Genomic DNA, 12,503 nt, shown 5'->3' with positions numbered 1-12,503 from the left:
TCTTAGAAATCAGACGGGAAGACAAAATATTTTGAACTTAGAAGTAGCAAGCATTTCCGGAATTTAGTCTCCTCCTAACTTCCTCTTGAGTATCATTTAGATTTACACTACAAAACTAGGAAAATCTTCTGTGATCATGATAATGAAAATTTGGTTTCCCTCAACGCGGTAAATTTTTACTACCAACTTTTCAGGGAATCCCGCAAGCTCTGCATGGTTGTCGCCAGACGTTTTGATGGCCGTCATCAAGGGGCAGTGAAGAGGGGAAAATGATGCGCGCGCATGAACATAGATTCCAAATATTATAAACATTTACATTATCTCGACGCTTCTAGTTACGCGTGGCACCAAGATTTAACTTCAAGAATATCGGTAATAATAGAAAGTTAAGCGTTCTAAGAAATATACAACAGATATATTCAAAGAAAGAATCGAGAAATAACTAGAACGATCTATCCACAACAGTCAGTGTTTTTGAGATGGCTATCACAGCACCAGGCCGCTCCGAATCTCTACCTGGCCGTGCCGAATCTAGTGCAGCCTGGGAATTAGGAAGCTAGGCGTCTGGCGACTACCATAGCCAATCACAACTTCTTGCAGTGCAGGTTTGGGTAGGACCGCACCATACACACAGCTAGAGTGGTCCTGTTAAACGTGGTTCAGTACACCAACATACTAATCTGCCCATAAGTTAGTTGCATATATTGGATCACAACCTAATCTGCGAATGAGATCATACTTATGTGAATGCGCAGACACTATTTATCCCTGGGGTTTCCCTTTAATGCTCAGAATCGATAAGAGAAGGGAGGGACACGGTATCCGGCAGCAGGGGATGAATGTTGCTGGGAACATCTTGAGTGAGGGAGAGTAGTCAGATCTCTATGGTGCATATTCAGCTCTCTAGGATGAACAGAATCGTACATAGAAACTCTCAGGCACTTGCTAAAGGTTTGTGAAATGCTGGGCATTGCATGATTAGCGAGAGATACAGACGAGTTCCAAAGTTCAAGCATGGATCAGCGCTTTTAAACAGGCTGTGAACTGCGTTCTTGTACTTACAGGAATTTTATTAATTTATTATCAATTTATCTGTTCTGTATAAAATATACAAGCCAATATGAGTATAATCTGCACAGAAAAATCTGGTAGTCTATAGTGACATTGTAATTTAAATCCATACCTTTTACTACTGATTATGAAACTATATTTACAATTTATAGGGCAGTAATATCTACATCATACTTCAATGCATATTGACGCTGAATTCTGCGGATTCCATGAATTACATATTATTTTTAGTAGTACTCTGAACGTCTAATAGTATTATTTATAAAAGCTTTACCCTTTGCATGTATAAGGAATTGACGATACCCAAAAGTTTCCGAAACTTGTTTTGTAGCTCTATAACAAATTTTAAAAGTTAATCTGGATCGCTTATCCTACACGGGCCTAGCAATGTACTCGTGACAATTCAATGCAAGTCTAGTGATTTGACTTTTATCACACAGACAACATTAAACGAAGCGTATAATTAAGGATGACTCCTGACTTCTCCCTTTTTGCTGTAAAAGCCAAGTTTCATACCCACAGAACACAATACAAAATTAAATTACTTGTTCATATTTTATCATTTAGGTCTTTAGACAGGAGGCGGGAACTAAATCAAAGAAATCATTTTGTTTTAATGATTATTTTCAGTCGTGTACAATGTTAATGTTTTTATTTATTTTTCTCGAATATAGACTGCTCTTCATTTTGTCATAATACAGTTTTAATTTCTTACTCTTGTTAACAGGAACATTTATTACAAATCTTTGAACATTAATTTCGTTGTCATAATTATGCCCAAAATAATTATCATGTTTATCTTACAAAGAGGATTTATGAAAGAAACACGTCCCTCCATCTCTAGGGAAATAAACGTAACTATGCGTGGATTTTATACACTAGTTGAGATCTTATATAAGTATACAAGAATACCAGTAACAAATCACATTACCTCTCGACAATTAAATTATTGGACTCTGTGTCTGCACACACAAGGGTTGTTTTTGTTTCAGTAGACATAAAAATTTAATGAAATATGTAACAGCTCATAAAGTTGATTGGAGATTTATTTAGTGATTCTTGACAACAGAAGAGCGCATGAAAACAGTCTTATTACAAAATTTTGTTAAAATCGATAACGCTGCTCAGCGAATTTCATGCTCTGCCACTAACACACTCTGCAGTTCAAATTGGTGGAAATCTGTTGCAGGTGTGACCGATTCACAGTCTCTGTGTGCAGAGTGAGGGGGGGGGGGTCACCACTGTATCCATCCAATTGTCTCTTCAACAGTCATCAGATGAAGGTATAAGGCACGTACAGAAAACCGATTGGACTTGAACACGTGGGCATTCACACAGCCATTACTTCGGATTTTTAGCAAATGATGTAGATAAAATGAAGGAGTTCATGAGCTTATTTCTGCATGTCAATAGGCATAAATGAAATACTGTTGCAAGTCTAAATTTTTACAGAACAGTAAGAAAACTCTGAGAGTGAACTTAGTAAATTGTATCAATTTTTTTTCTCTCGAAAGATTCAAAATATAAATTACAGAAATAGTCAGGCACGTAGCTCAATTCTCCTCTAGAAAGTACGTTGTATTAATTTATCTCTGGTTTTGCCTCTCTATTATTGCAAGGGAAGAACTTTTTAAACACCTGCTGTTGGTACGGTGTATTTTAATATAGCAAACGACTAGAACATGCAGATCTTCTGCCAATGTGTATGTGACATTTCACGAATTAAGATTTGGGTTTCTTACAACTGAAAGATTTCAAATTATTCTATTCTGTGAGGTTACACCGTTTAGTCTTGTAGGTGATTATAAACTTTTTATAAGAACTTCCAGTTATAATCAGCTCGGTAGTACAGATTTATTTTTAAATTCAGTGAATAAATTCTCCGTTTGTAAGAAATTTGTAATCGGCCAAAAATATAAGTTGGCAATGGTAATTAAAGTTTTGATATGTATTAATAAACATCTATACGGTCTAAACAACAAAACTCATAAAATAACCACATAAAACAAAGAATTAGTGTGTTAGATATTTGTGCAGCAAAAGGTACCTCATTAAGCCCACCACGGAAATAAGGTTATTAACTTTTCATGTATATTTGGGACTAAGAGGCGGAAAACGTTCGTCATTCTTGCCTTAGAGTTAAAGATTTATTTTAAGATTAAAACGAGTATCAGGATAACACGTAAGTGATGCACTGTAGGAATTTATGCAGTATGAGAGGACTGGCATTTCCTGAACTGAAGATTTAAATTTTTTATTATCGTCTGCCGGGATCTGACAAGAGACAAGAATTTCACAACAGACAGTTTATGAGCAAGTTGACTGACTAGTGCAACGAACACAAGTACTATGGTTCCTGACACCGGTGAGGAAAAAGGGCATATGACCCATTATTAAATTCATATATAATTATAACCAAATCTTTGTTGAACCTTAGAGTCGGAACAATCTGACAAGACCATCTCCCTTGAGGCTCATAGTGGTAATCTACTACCCAATAAGAACTTACACTGAACGATTTAAAAAAGTATAGATTTGAACCAAACTTCGTCTCAAGAAACTGCTTAGCTGAGTAGGTCCCAGATTCTATCTAGACATCGTGTTTAAGAAAGCATTATCCTGACGGGCATAGAAATCGGTCATCAAGTTCGTAGTCAGTCACTTCACTGAATATGAGGCATAATTATAGATCAATTATTGTGTACATACAAACACACATATACGTCGAGATCATGTTTATGTCTGACCGAAACCCACGACTGGACATGATACAAATCTATGTCTATCAGCTTAACTCCTCATAACCTATGATCCACGGATTCCTATTAAATCCAACATCCTACCGCCTCGTTCGTCCTCGACGTTTCCGTCTTCCAAGAGCTTTACCGAATAACATCGGTAAGTTTCCTGACTTCACACCAGACGTTCATGTCTAGTCCATCATAACTTTCTTAATTTGACAACCAGTCGGCGAGAAGTGCCTCGTTAAGAACCAGGCGTATATGCTATCTACAGCCCAATATCTCCCCTCCCCCCTTACAGAAACTAGATCCTTTCTTCTCAAGGACTCTTACCTGAAATAATTTTCTTCCCACAGAGTGAAAGGCCGATTCACAACCATGCAAGCATCCATGGAAAACATGTGTGCATGTATAAAACGTACGTAGTTTTAGTTCATGAAAGTATGAAACCTATTAGTTTTTTAAGTGACTATACACAAGTGAATTACAAAATTATTTTACTTTAATCGAGTTTGGTATTATTGTTTCTCTCTATTAACATTTCTAAAATTTCATTGTGATTTACTGCCCATAAATAAATGTATATTTTAATAAAGGAGTGGACTAAGTTTTAAAAAAAGTCAGATCCCTTATCTGCGCACTCCATTCCATGATTTATTCTTGTAGACTTTGGTTCCTCTAAATTAATGTATTTATTACATTACTTATCTTCTGTTGGCATCAGAACCAGAATCAACCTTGGAAAACTATAATTTTTCATCTTTGATACAAATCCATAGTTTCTAACTACGCTGTGCTCTAGCAATCTGACGTACGAAATGAGCAATTTGCATGAATCATAAATACTTTGTTTTAAACTGAGCACACGATTTTTTCTTAAAATCCGTAATAATGATGTATGCTGCAAGAAGTAGAACACGTTACGTGCATAATAAGGTATTCCTTTTGATTGTAACATATTTATATGCTTTGGTTATACAGAATTTATACGTTCTTGTCTCAACTTCGAGACCAATATTAAGTAACATTCTTTACTCCTCCTTACTCATTTAAAGAGTGTCCCAGAAAGATGTTTCCACACATTTAATAACTGAGATACAGACATTTTAATTAATAAAACATTACAAACGTGAGCACTGGCTCTTAGTAAATTAGCGAATTCAGATTACTCATATGAGTTCGTAATGACCACCGTTAGCTTCGTGGAACAGTTTACAGTGGTCAGCAAGTAATTGACAGACAGCCATCAAAGTATCTATTGTGTACATATCTTTTTGAGACATTCTGTACACATCATTTTGAGACATTCTGTATACAGTCTAATTAATAATATCGTGCCTGAGCTCTTAGAGATAATAATTTATAAAACGTCAAAACAAGAAAGCGAACAAGTGAAACGTAACAGAAAATAAGCTTTATAATTAAAATCTATGAAAAATTTATACGAAACAACTCATGAAAAACAGTGCTCAAGAAACCCGCGTTTGTAAATGTTTTTAATTCATATAACATGACTTCTTCGTTACAAACGAAAACCAGTTCTTTTTGACATTATAGTATACAATGTGTGAAAACGAAGGTATTTGGAGCAAGATTCTAAACTTAGAACATTTTCTTAATACGATCATAACAAGTTATTAATGCAAACATAGCGTTAACACACAATTCGAGTGCTTTTACCATGTTATTTCATATAGATTTGCAGTTCGCAATCTCTAACTTCTGTTTAATTACCTCAAAAACACATACACTCGCGCAAAGGTGTTCTGGCCATGATGAGCGTGTTTAATTTTTGTATGACGTTTCTACGATAAAATACGTTAAGCTTTTCTCGAGTTGTAAGAAAAGAACGGACGGACATACAGACATAGCAAAGCAAAGAAGCTACCTTTTGAAACTTTCCATTGCGAACGAGTCGGAAATGGAGGCGGAGTCAACGTACTAGGTGCAGGAAACATGTATCACATATAATATCTGACGAGGAAATCTCTCAAAAGCAGTTCTGTGAAAAACCGAGAAGCTAATAAGGGGATCATGTTAAATACGATCTAATGAAATCGGTTGTGGAAACGTAAAATAGATTTGTACCATATCTTGTAATCTGGCTGGCTTTAGTACTATCAGCTCTGAACCTATAACCGGAATCCAAGTTAATAGTTGCCTATGTGAAATTTTCACGAGCTCAAAATTGTAGGGTCTTCAGAGTATAGAACTTTATCGAAATATTACAAGTTTCCAACGTGTCTGAGGAAATCCCTGCTCTTTAAGGATGAAGTGACTAAAAAATAGTGCCTGGGGACTGTATAATTACTTAAAATAGATTACGAATTGTGACAGATCAAGAATACACCAGGTGCGATGGATCACAAAGATGTACACATTACCTGTGCTGCCACTGATATGTTTCCACAAGGTCACCCACCCCAGAAGTGACCACAACCAATGTTGATTGTAACATGCCATCGCTTACATTTTTTATATGTATTTCCTGTTTTAGATTATTAGTTAATTCATATAGACAGCTTATTGAGTGTCAATAACGTTGGAACCAAACTTAAATTAAATTAAACATAGTACAGGCAACTCTGCGTTTACGAACGTTCGATTTACGAACATTCGCTATAACAAACGTCACAATTCATTAAAAATTTCTTAAAATTCACCAATAGATAGAGTTCCTTACAAAACGAAATGCCAAACGTATAGTGAACATAATTGTAAGATTTAAATAAATAAACCTTTAAAAATGTATTTATTACAATAATTATCAGAAAATTATTATATGATAATTATACTGAACTGTTCATGGTTAATAAAACTAATCTAACCAGTAAAAAACCGTTGGTTTACACGCCACACCGGGTAGAATGTTTTCTCGTGGGAAAGAAATCGGTGATTCCCCCTATTATAATATATTGTATTGTAAACGTATTGTATAAACCATTCGATGTTTGGTGCATGGTTTTAATGCATTAAAATGGCTGCTAACATATACGATACATATCGTAAAAGCTCAGGAATGCAAGATATACGAAACGAAGAAAAACGTATAACGAACAACGTCTTGGAATGGAACTCGTTCGTAAACTGAGAGTTGCCTTTTTGAGTTAAAAACACTAGACAGATGTTATTTAGATTATATTCGGTCGAATACAGCTCATCATTTACGCAAATTATTAATAGCTCCTTATAAACTAGGACCGTCCTTTAGTTATTTTGACTTTAGAATTTGACTCGACGCAGTAATTATAAACGTAATATTTACTTGTTCTGTAAACAAAGGTACTTTAACTGCATGAAGAGCACATGACGACGTATGCAAACTATTAAGGATTATAATTCGAAGGTACTTGGTTATGTTTAAATACACTTTTGTATAATGTAGTAATAAAACAATAATGTGCTGACTGAGAAATACATACCACTATTTTGGTTCAACATAAAGTCCGATCTTAATCGAATATATTTCCCGTCTGTATCAATCTAAAGCACAGTTCCTCGATTTCATTGCAGTCATATCGATTAAATTTAATGGTTTTTGTTTCTATTATTTTCGATACACGGTATAACCTTTATACGCTTATTGTAGTTTCAAGAATCATTTAAAAACACGCAATCCCTTTCAGTCTACATTGTCGTAAAATTCTTTATGTGCTCTTCTCTTTCCCTTATTCCTTCTTACTTACATTCTATTCCGTTATTTTTAATTATTCCTGAACAAATTTTCTTTTATTGTCCACAGAGCAGAATCCTCGCAAATGGAATAGTTTATTATATTTCCTCGTAAGCTTTTGCTCGCGTGACACGTTTTTCCATTATTTTTTTACAGTCCTAATTATCTTAGTGAATTGTTCTTTTATTTCCCTAGAAGAACCCAAACGTGGGCGTATTCCTTCATATGCCTTTTCTCCATCTCGTTTTTCTACGCTGTTAAAATTCAGTGCGGTCCAACGGAAGTTTCTTTAAGTGCTGTAAAATTTCAAATCTTTATTATAATGTTTGGAGAGCACATTTCAATGGGATTCGCAAGGAGCGGTAGACGAATATACCACGCGTTACTACGCGTTCTTAAGAAGAGTGCATAAACTAAACCGTAGTGGCGTTGTCATGTCTGTAAGTTTATCGCATGTTAAATTCCCGAAACTTTTTTATTTGCTTAGACATTTGGTGCTACCAACCTGCACCCCAAACTGTGGAGTTTAATTATTTTTTTTACGACTGATAAAGCTCAAATTATATTTTATGAATTTGCTCCACCTCCCCAAAATGTGCAAATTTTATATTGCATACGGTACATACATAATTTAAGTATAAAACGTTTATTTTAAATATTTATTATTTGATAAATATATAGTCAAATTCAGGGTAAAATAATTTCCGTTTATCTTATACTGCATATTGGTAATAAATCTATAGTTGTAACAATGGGCCTGTATGAGCAATATTATATTTTATTTCTACAATAATTGAAACTCAAGACTAATGAGATATATAAAAATCATCCCATTTTGTATTTATGAGTAAAAACAACATTTATATCTCCCTTCCTTTTACTCGTACATTCATTAAGAACAAGTCACTTATTTCGTTATATGACATCTGACAACAATAAGACGAACAGGAACTGCAGTGTGCAAACAATACACAAGACATGTAGAGGTCCTTAATGAACCAAAGGAATTCAAAATAAAATGGACTTAAAATATCGATATAGTGTACCCAATTTCGTTAAAATTACGTGTATACCGTGTACATGATTTTTCTTGAAAACTTATTAACTCCTCAGCCGGTGAAAATTAACGAACCCGAAAGTTAACTGACGTTTCCATATTAAAATCTGTGTTAAATGAGTTCAATGCAGCCGACATGTTCATGATCTGTTCCTCTAAGATTCACTTTAATACTGTCATTATGTTCTAAAGTTGTGTCTCAAAGTTTCAACTTTCTTTTGTGGTTTACATGTTTAATGCAAACATGCGTACTTTGTATCCTGTCCATTTCACTCTCCAGCGAGTTGTCACATGGCGACAGACGGACGGACAAACATGGTTAAGATATTAGATGAACTTCTGAATTTTTTCGTTGCGAACGTGCCTAAAACATTCCTAAATAGCATTAACAATATTTACAATCCTAATGGTAATGATATGTGTTTTCTTGAAGCCATAAGCAAGCCTGTTGTTTACAAGAATATTCTTCCGACCCTGAAGGATTCTTCAGTAAATTTTCAGAGCCCGAAATATTAAGCGTCATCCTCCACCCCTCCGTAATAAATGTAGCGTCTCTCACTGACTTCTCCACTTTTATCTTCTTTTTATCTCTGTTGTCATTGAAACTGTTAAAATAAAATTCAATTCGCCTTCTTCGATAAGAACTGCGCGCTTTGCAGTGCGTCCCGAAATACAGAAGCTAAACTGATTTTTACATTTACTACTCTTTTTACACAGAAAGTTCTCGCCATTTCAAGGAACCTGTCATCTTGTATTCTGTCTACATGTTGTCTCCAATTCAGCTTCTCTGTTTTACGTCGTCATTTTTTGTAGTTTTCAGTCCGATTCTTAAATCTCCATGGTAAAGTTACTGCCATTTATGAAGTTTATATTATTATTTTGTGACTCTGTTACTGAACCTACATTTAACTTCCAAATAGTAAACTTGATTTAAATATATATTTTAATTTTGTCTTCTACATTTATTCTCCTTACTCAACCAATATTCAATTATTTAACAATGGGCAAAATTTCCTACAGTAAACCCCGAATGTAATAGAATACAAGTGACTTGAATATGTTTTGTTTCCTGTAGGTTTCCGTTGAACCCAAGCATTTACTATCGCATTTGCAAATTAATTAACGACACTGTCATTAGCTCAGTATATGTAAGTCAGAATGACAGGAAGATGATAAAATGTAACTGGAAATAATATGGAAGAAAGCAATCGTGGTCTACTTTAAGGCACTATCCCGGCACTTTTATGAAGGGACTGAGGAAAACCACAAAAATTAAACCTGACTCCGGCCCAAATTTAAAGCAGAGACCTCACTAATACGAAGCAGCAGAGCTAACCACGTAACCAGTGTTATTTAATTCTGGATGAAATACATAACATAACCCGAAATGAGAAATAAAAATCGAAATATGCACATTGTATCTTACTTGACTACATTGTACTTTCACTTCCCCCCTTACCCTTAATCGTGGGTAAACTGGAAGAGTATAAAGGCAAAACGAAAATGTTCGTTCTTTGAATTTCCTTAAAATTAACTTAATTTAAAATTTCCTGTTCATTATGAAAATACCATGAACATAAATTCACGTTGATCAAATAAAATAAGTAGTTCACGCAACACAACTCATTTTATCCTGTTTAAAACGTGAACATTACTGTACATCAAGGAGCAAACATTGAACTACCCAAATTTTTATTATATTGGTATTCTATAAGCATAAGACAGTAGCATGTACCGCCATGGTACAGCAGATATGAAGTTGAAGATTTAAACATTTAAACGTCACATGCAGATAAGTTAGTGCATTAAAGAAACGTCAAATGGCATTCGAGACACATAGGACAACAAGAAAATTGTGGAGGAAAATGAAATTTTCATAGTGCTGTTAACTTGTAAACAGAAGATCAAAGTCTACAACTTATGTTATTAAATTTAGTTTTTTCCAAGAAATAAAATTCTTTATGATTTCTAAAAACCCAAAAATTAAAATATACAAAACGATAATTTTTCCTGTTGTTTTGTATGACCTGAGAAGAGGATGGGGTATAGAGAAAACTGCATAATTATGTCATGGTGATTAAGTCGAGAAAAATGAGATTGGCGGTGCATGTAGCGCGCATGGATGAGGCAAGAGGTGTGTATTGGGTAATGGTTGAGAAGCCTGAGAGGTAGAGTTTGCTGGAGAGACGTAGACATAGATGGGAATGTAATATCAATCGGAATCTATTGACGGCAGTAGTTAAAGGAGACTGGATTTTGATGGCCCAGGGTAGAGATCGGTGGAGGACTTTGGTTAATTTGGTGATGAACCTTTGAGATCCCTAAGCCATCTAGTTATTTATTTATTTAGTTAGTTAGCCAGTTAAAATTCTTTCTTTCCCTGAACAGTAGTTTATTTGAGCATGGCAATCTTTGGGGGTTGTTGAGTCTTGAGTTCTCGCATAAACTGAAATAAGTTTCAGAGGTGCTTACTGTCTCTGAAACGTCGGTCAGTACCTAAAAGATTACACCACACAACATACCAGAAGACGATCATGTTTATACCTTCAGCCGTAAGAAGCTGAAATGTCATCTATTTGTTTAAACATTACAGCGGTTAATTGTACAAAGAGGTCAGTTATATACGCAGTACTCAGATTAAATAAATCCATTGCCAAAAATAAGTTACTTCTGCTAGTAATTTCATAAGCAATATCCAGCTAACAAGTTCGCCGTCTTCTGTTTCTATAAACACAGTAATAAGCATTGGACTTCCACAAATGCCGGTAATTTCTTCACAAGTTTGGCAACTATCAACTTTTCAAGAAAGACTCAACACCGCGAAATCAGTTCATTTGCTATCTACAATTCATCTTACACTTCAACAACGCAAACTTTACAGTAGGCGTAGAGTCTTTTGTTTTCGAAAAAAAAATTACTTGGTTTTTATATTTCTTTAACAGTGTATATACACTCTCTTTTCTGCTACTTTTCTTCCACTTTTCCTCTTGCCTAGCTTGTATGTTATTCTCGTTTGATACAGAGAATCCCTAATTCTCTAGATCTTAATGTGTTAAGGCCGTCTCCACGTTACGACACCCGAGGGTGAGGCTAATTGTAGCTATTTTGTGCTCTGAATGAATTCATGCCAGAGCCCAGAGCAGGAGAGAAAGACGTGCGGTGCTGCATATCGAGCAAGGCGCTCGCTTACAGCGTTTGCTTTCCGAAAGACATGACAGACGAGATGTGACTTCCAACACAGATAATGAACTGCGTGACATCAAAAATTAATTTCTTCGAGACGAACAAAGTGTGAATATACACTGTCGGACTCCTGTTTTACACAGAGAACTCAACTCAGTATAAAAACGACTGAACGAAATCATCTAACTTCTCAGCTAGATACATGAATGTAACTCACATATGACGCTTTAATTAATTATGGAAAAATCAATAAGTAACATAAAAAGTAAAAAAAAAATTGTACGCTAATCTGGAACTTCAAATTAAGATCGCGGGAACATTGTGAGAGATCATAAGTACGTACAAAATGTTAGTTTGTTACCCTGGGGAAAAAGACCACTGGAAAGAACTAGGCGTAGATGGAAAGAAAATATTAAAACGGATTTTGTAAAAGTAGGGACAAAGGGTGTGTACTGAATCCATAAGACTCTAGTCGGGGCCCGTGGTCGACGCTTGAGATATGTGACAACTGTAATGAATCTTCGGATTCCATAAAACGTGGGGGAGGGGGGAATTACTTATTATCTGAGAGCACTATCAGATTCTGAAGTAGGCCTATACTTCATAAAAACTTCCACGTGACCGCGTAGATTCGAGAAGTAACAAAGAAATTAAGAAATAATAATTTTATTAATTAAAACCAACCACGACTACATATTTCGGTCTCAGAAGGTTATCATGAAGCGATCACATAAATTTTATTAAGCAATTCTGTATTTTTTACACACGTTAATACACA

Source organism: Zootermopsis nevadensis, unplaced genomic scaffold, assembly GCF_977971745.1.
Source record: "Zootermopsis nevadensis isolate Lab colony 2312 unplaced genomic scaffold, Znev_1.0 Znev_ptg000010l, whole genome shotgun sequence".
NCBI classification, from domain to species: domain Eukaryota; kingdom Metazoa; phylum Arthropoda; class Insecta; order Blattodea; family Termopsidae; genus Zootermopsis; species Zootermopsis nevadensis.
This window is presented reverse-complemented; position numbering follows the sequence as displayed.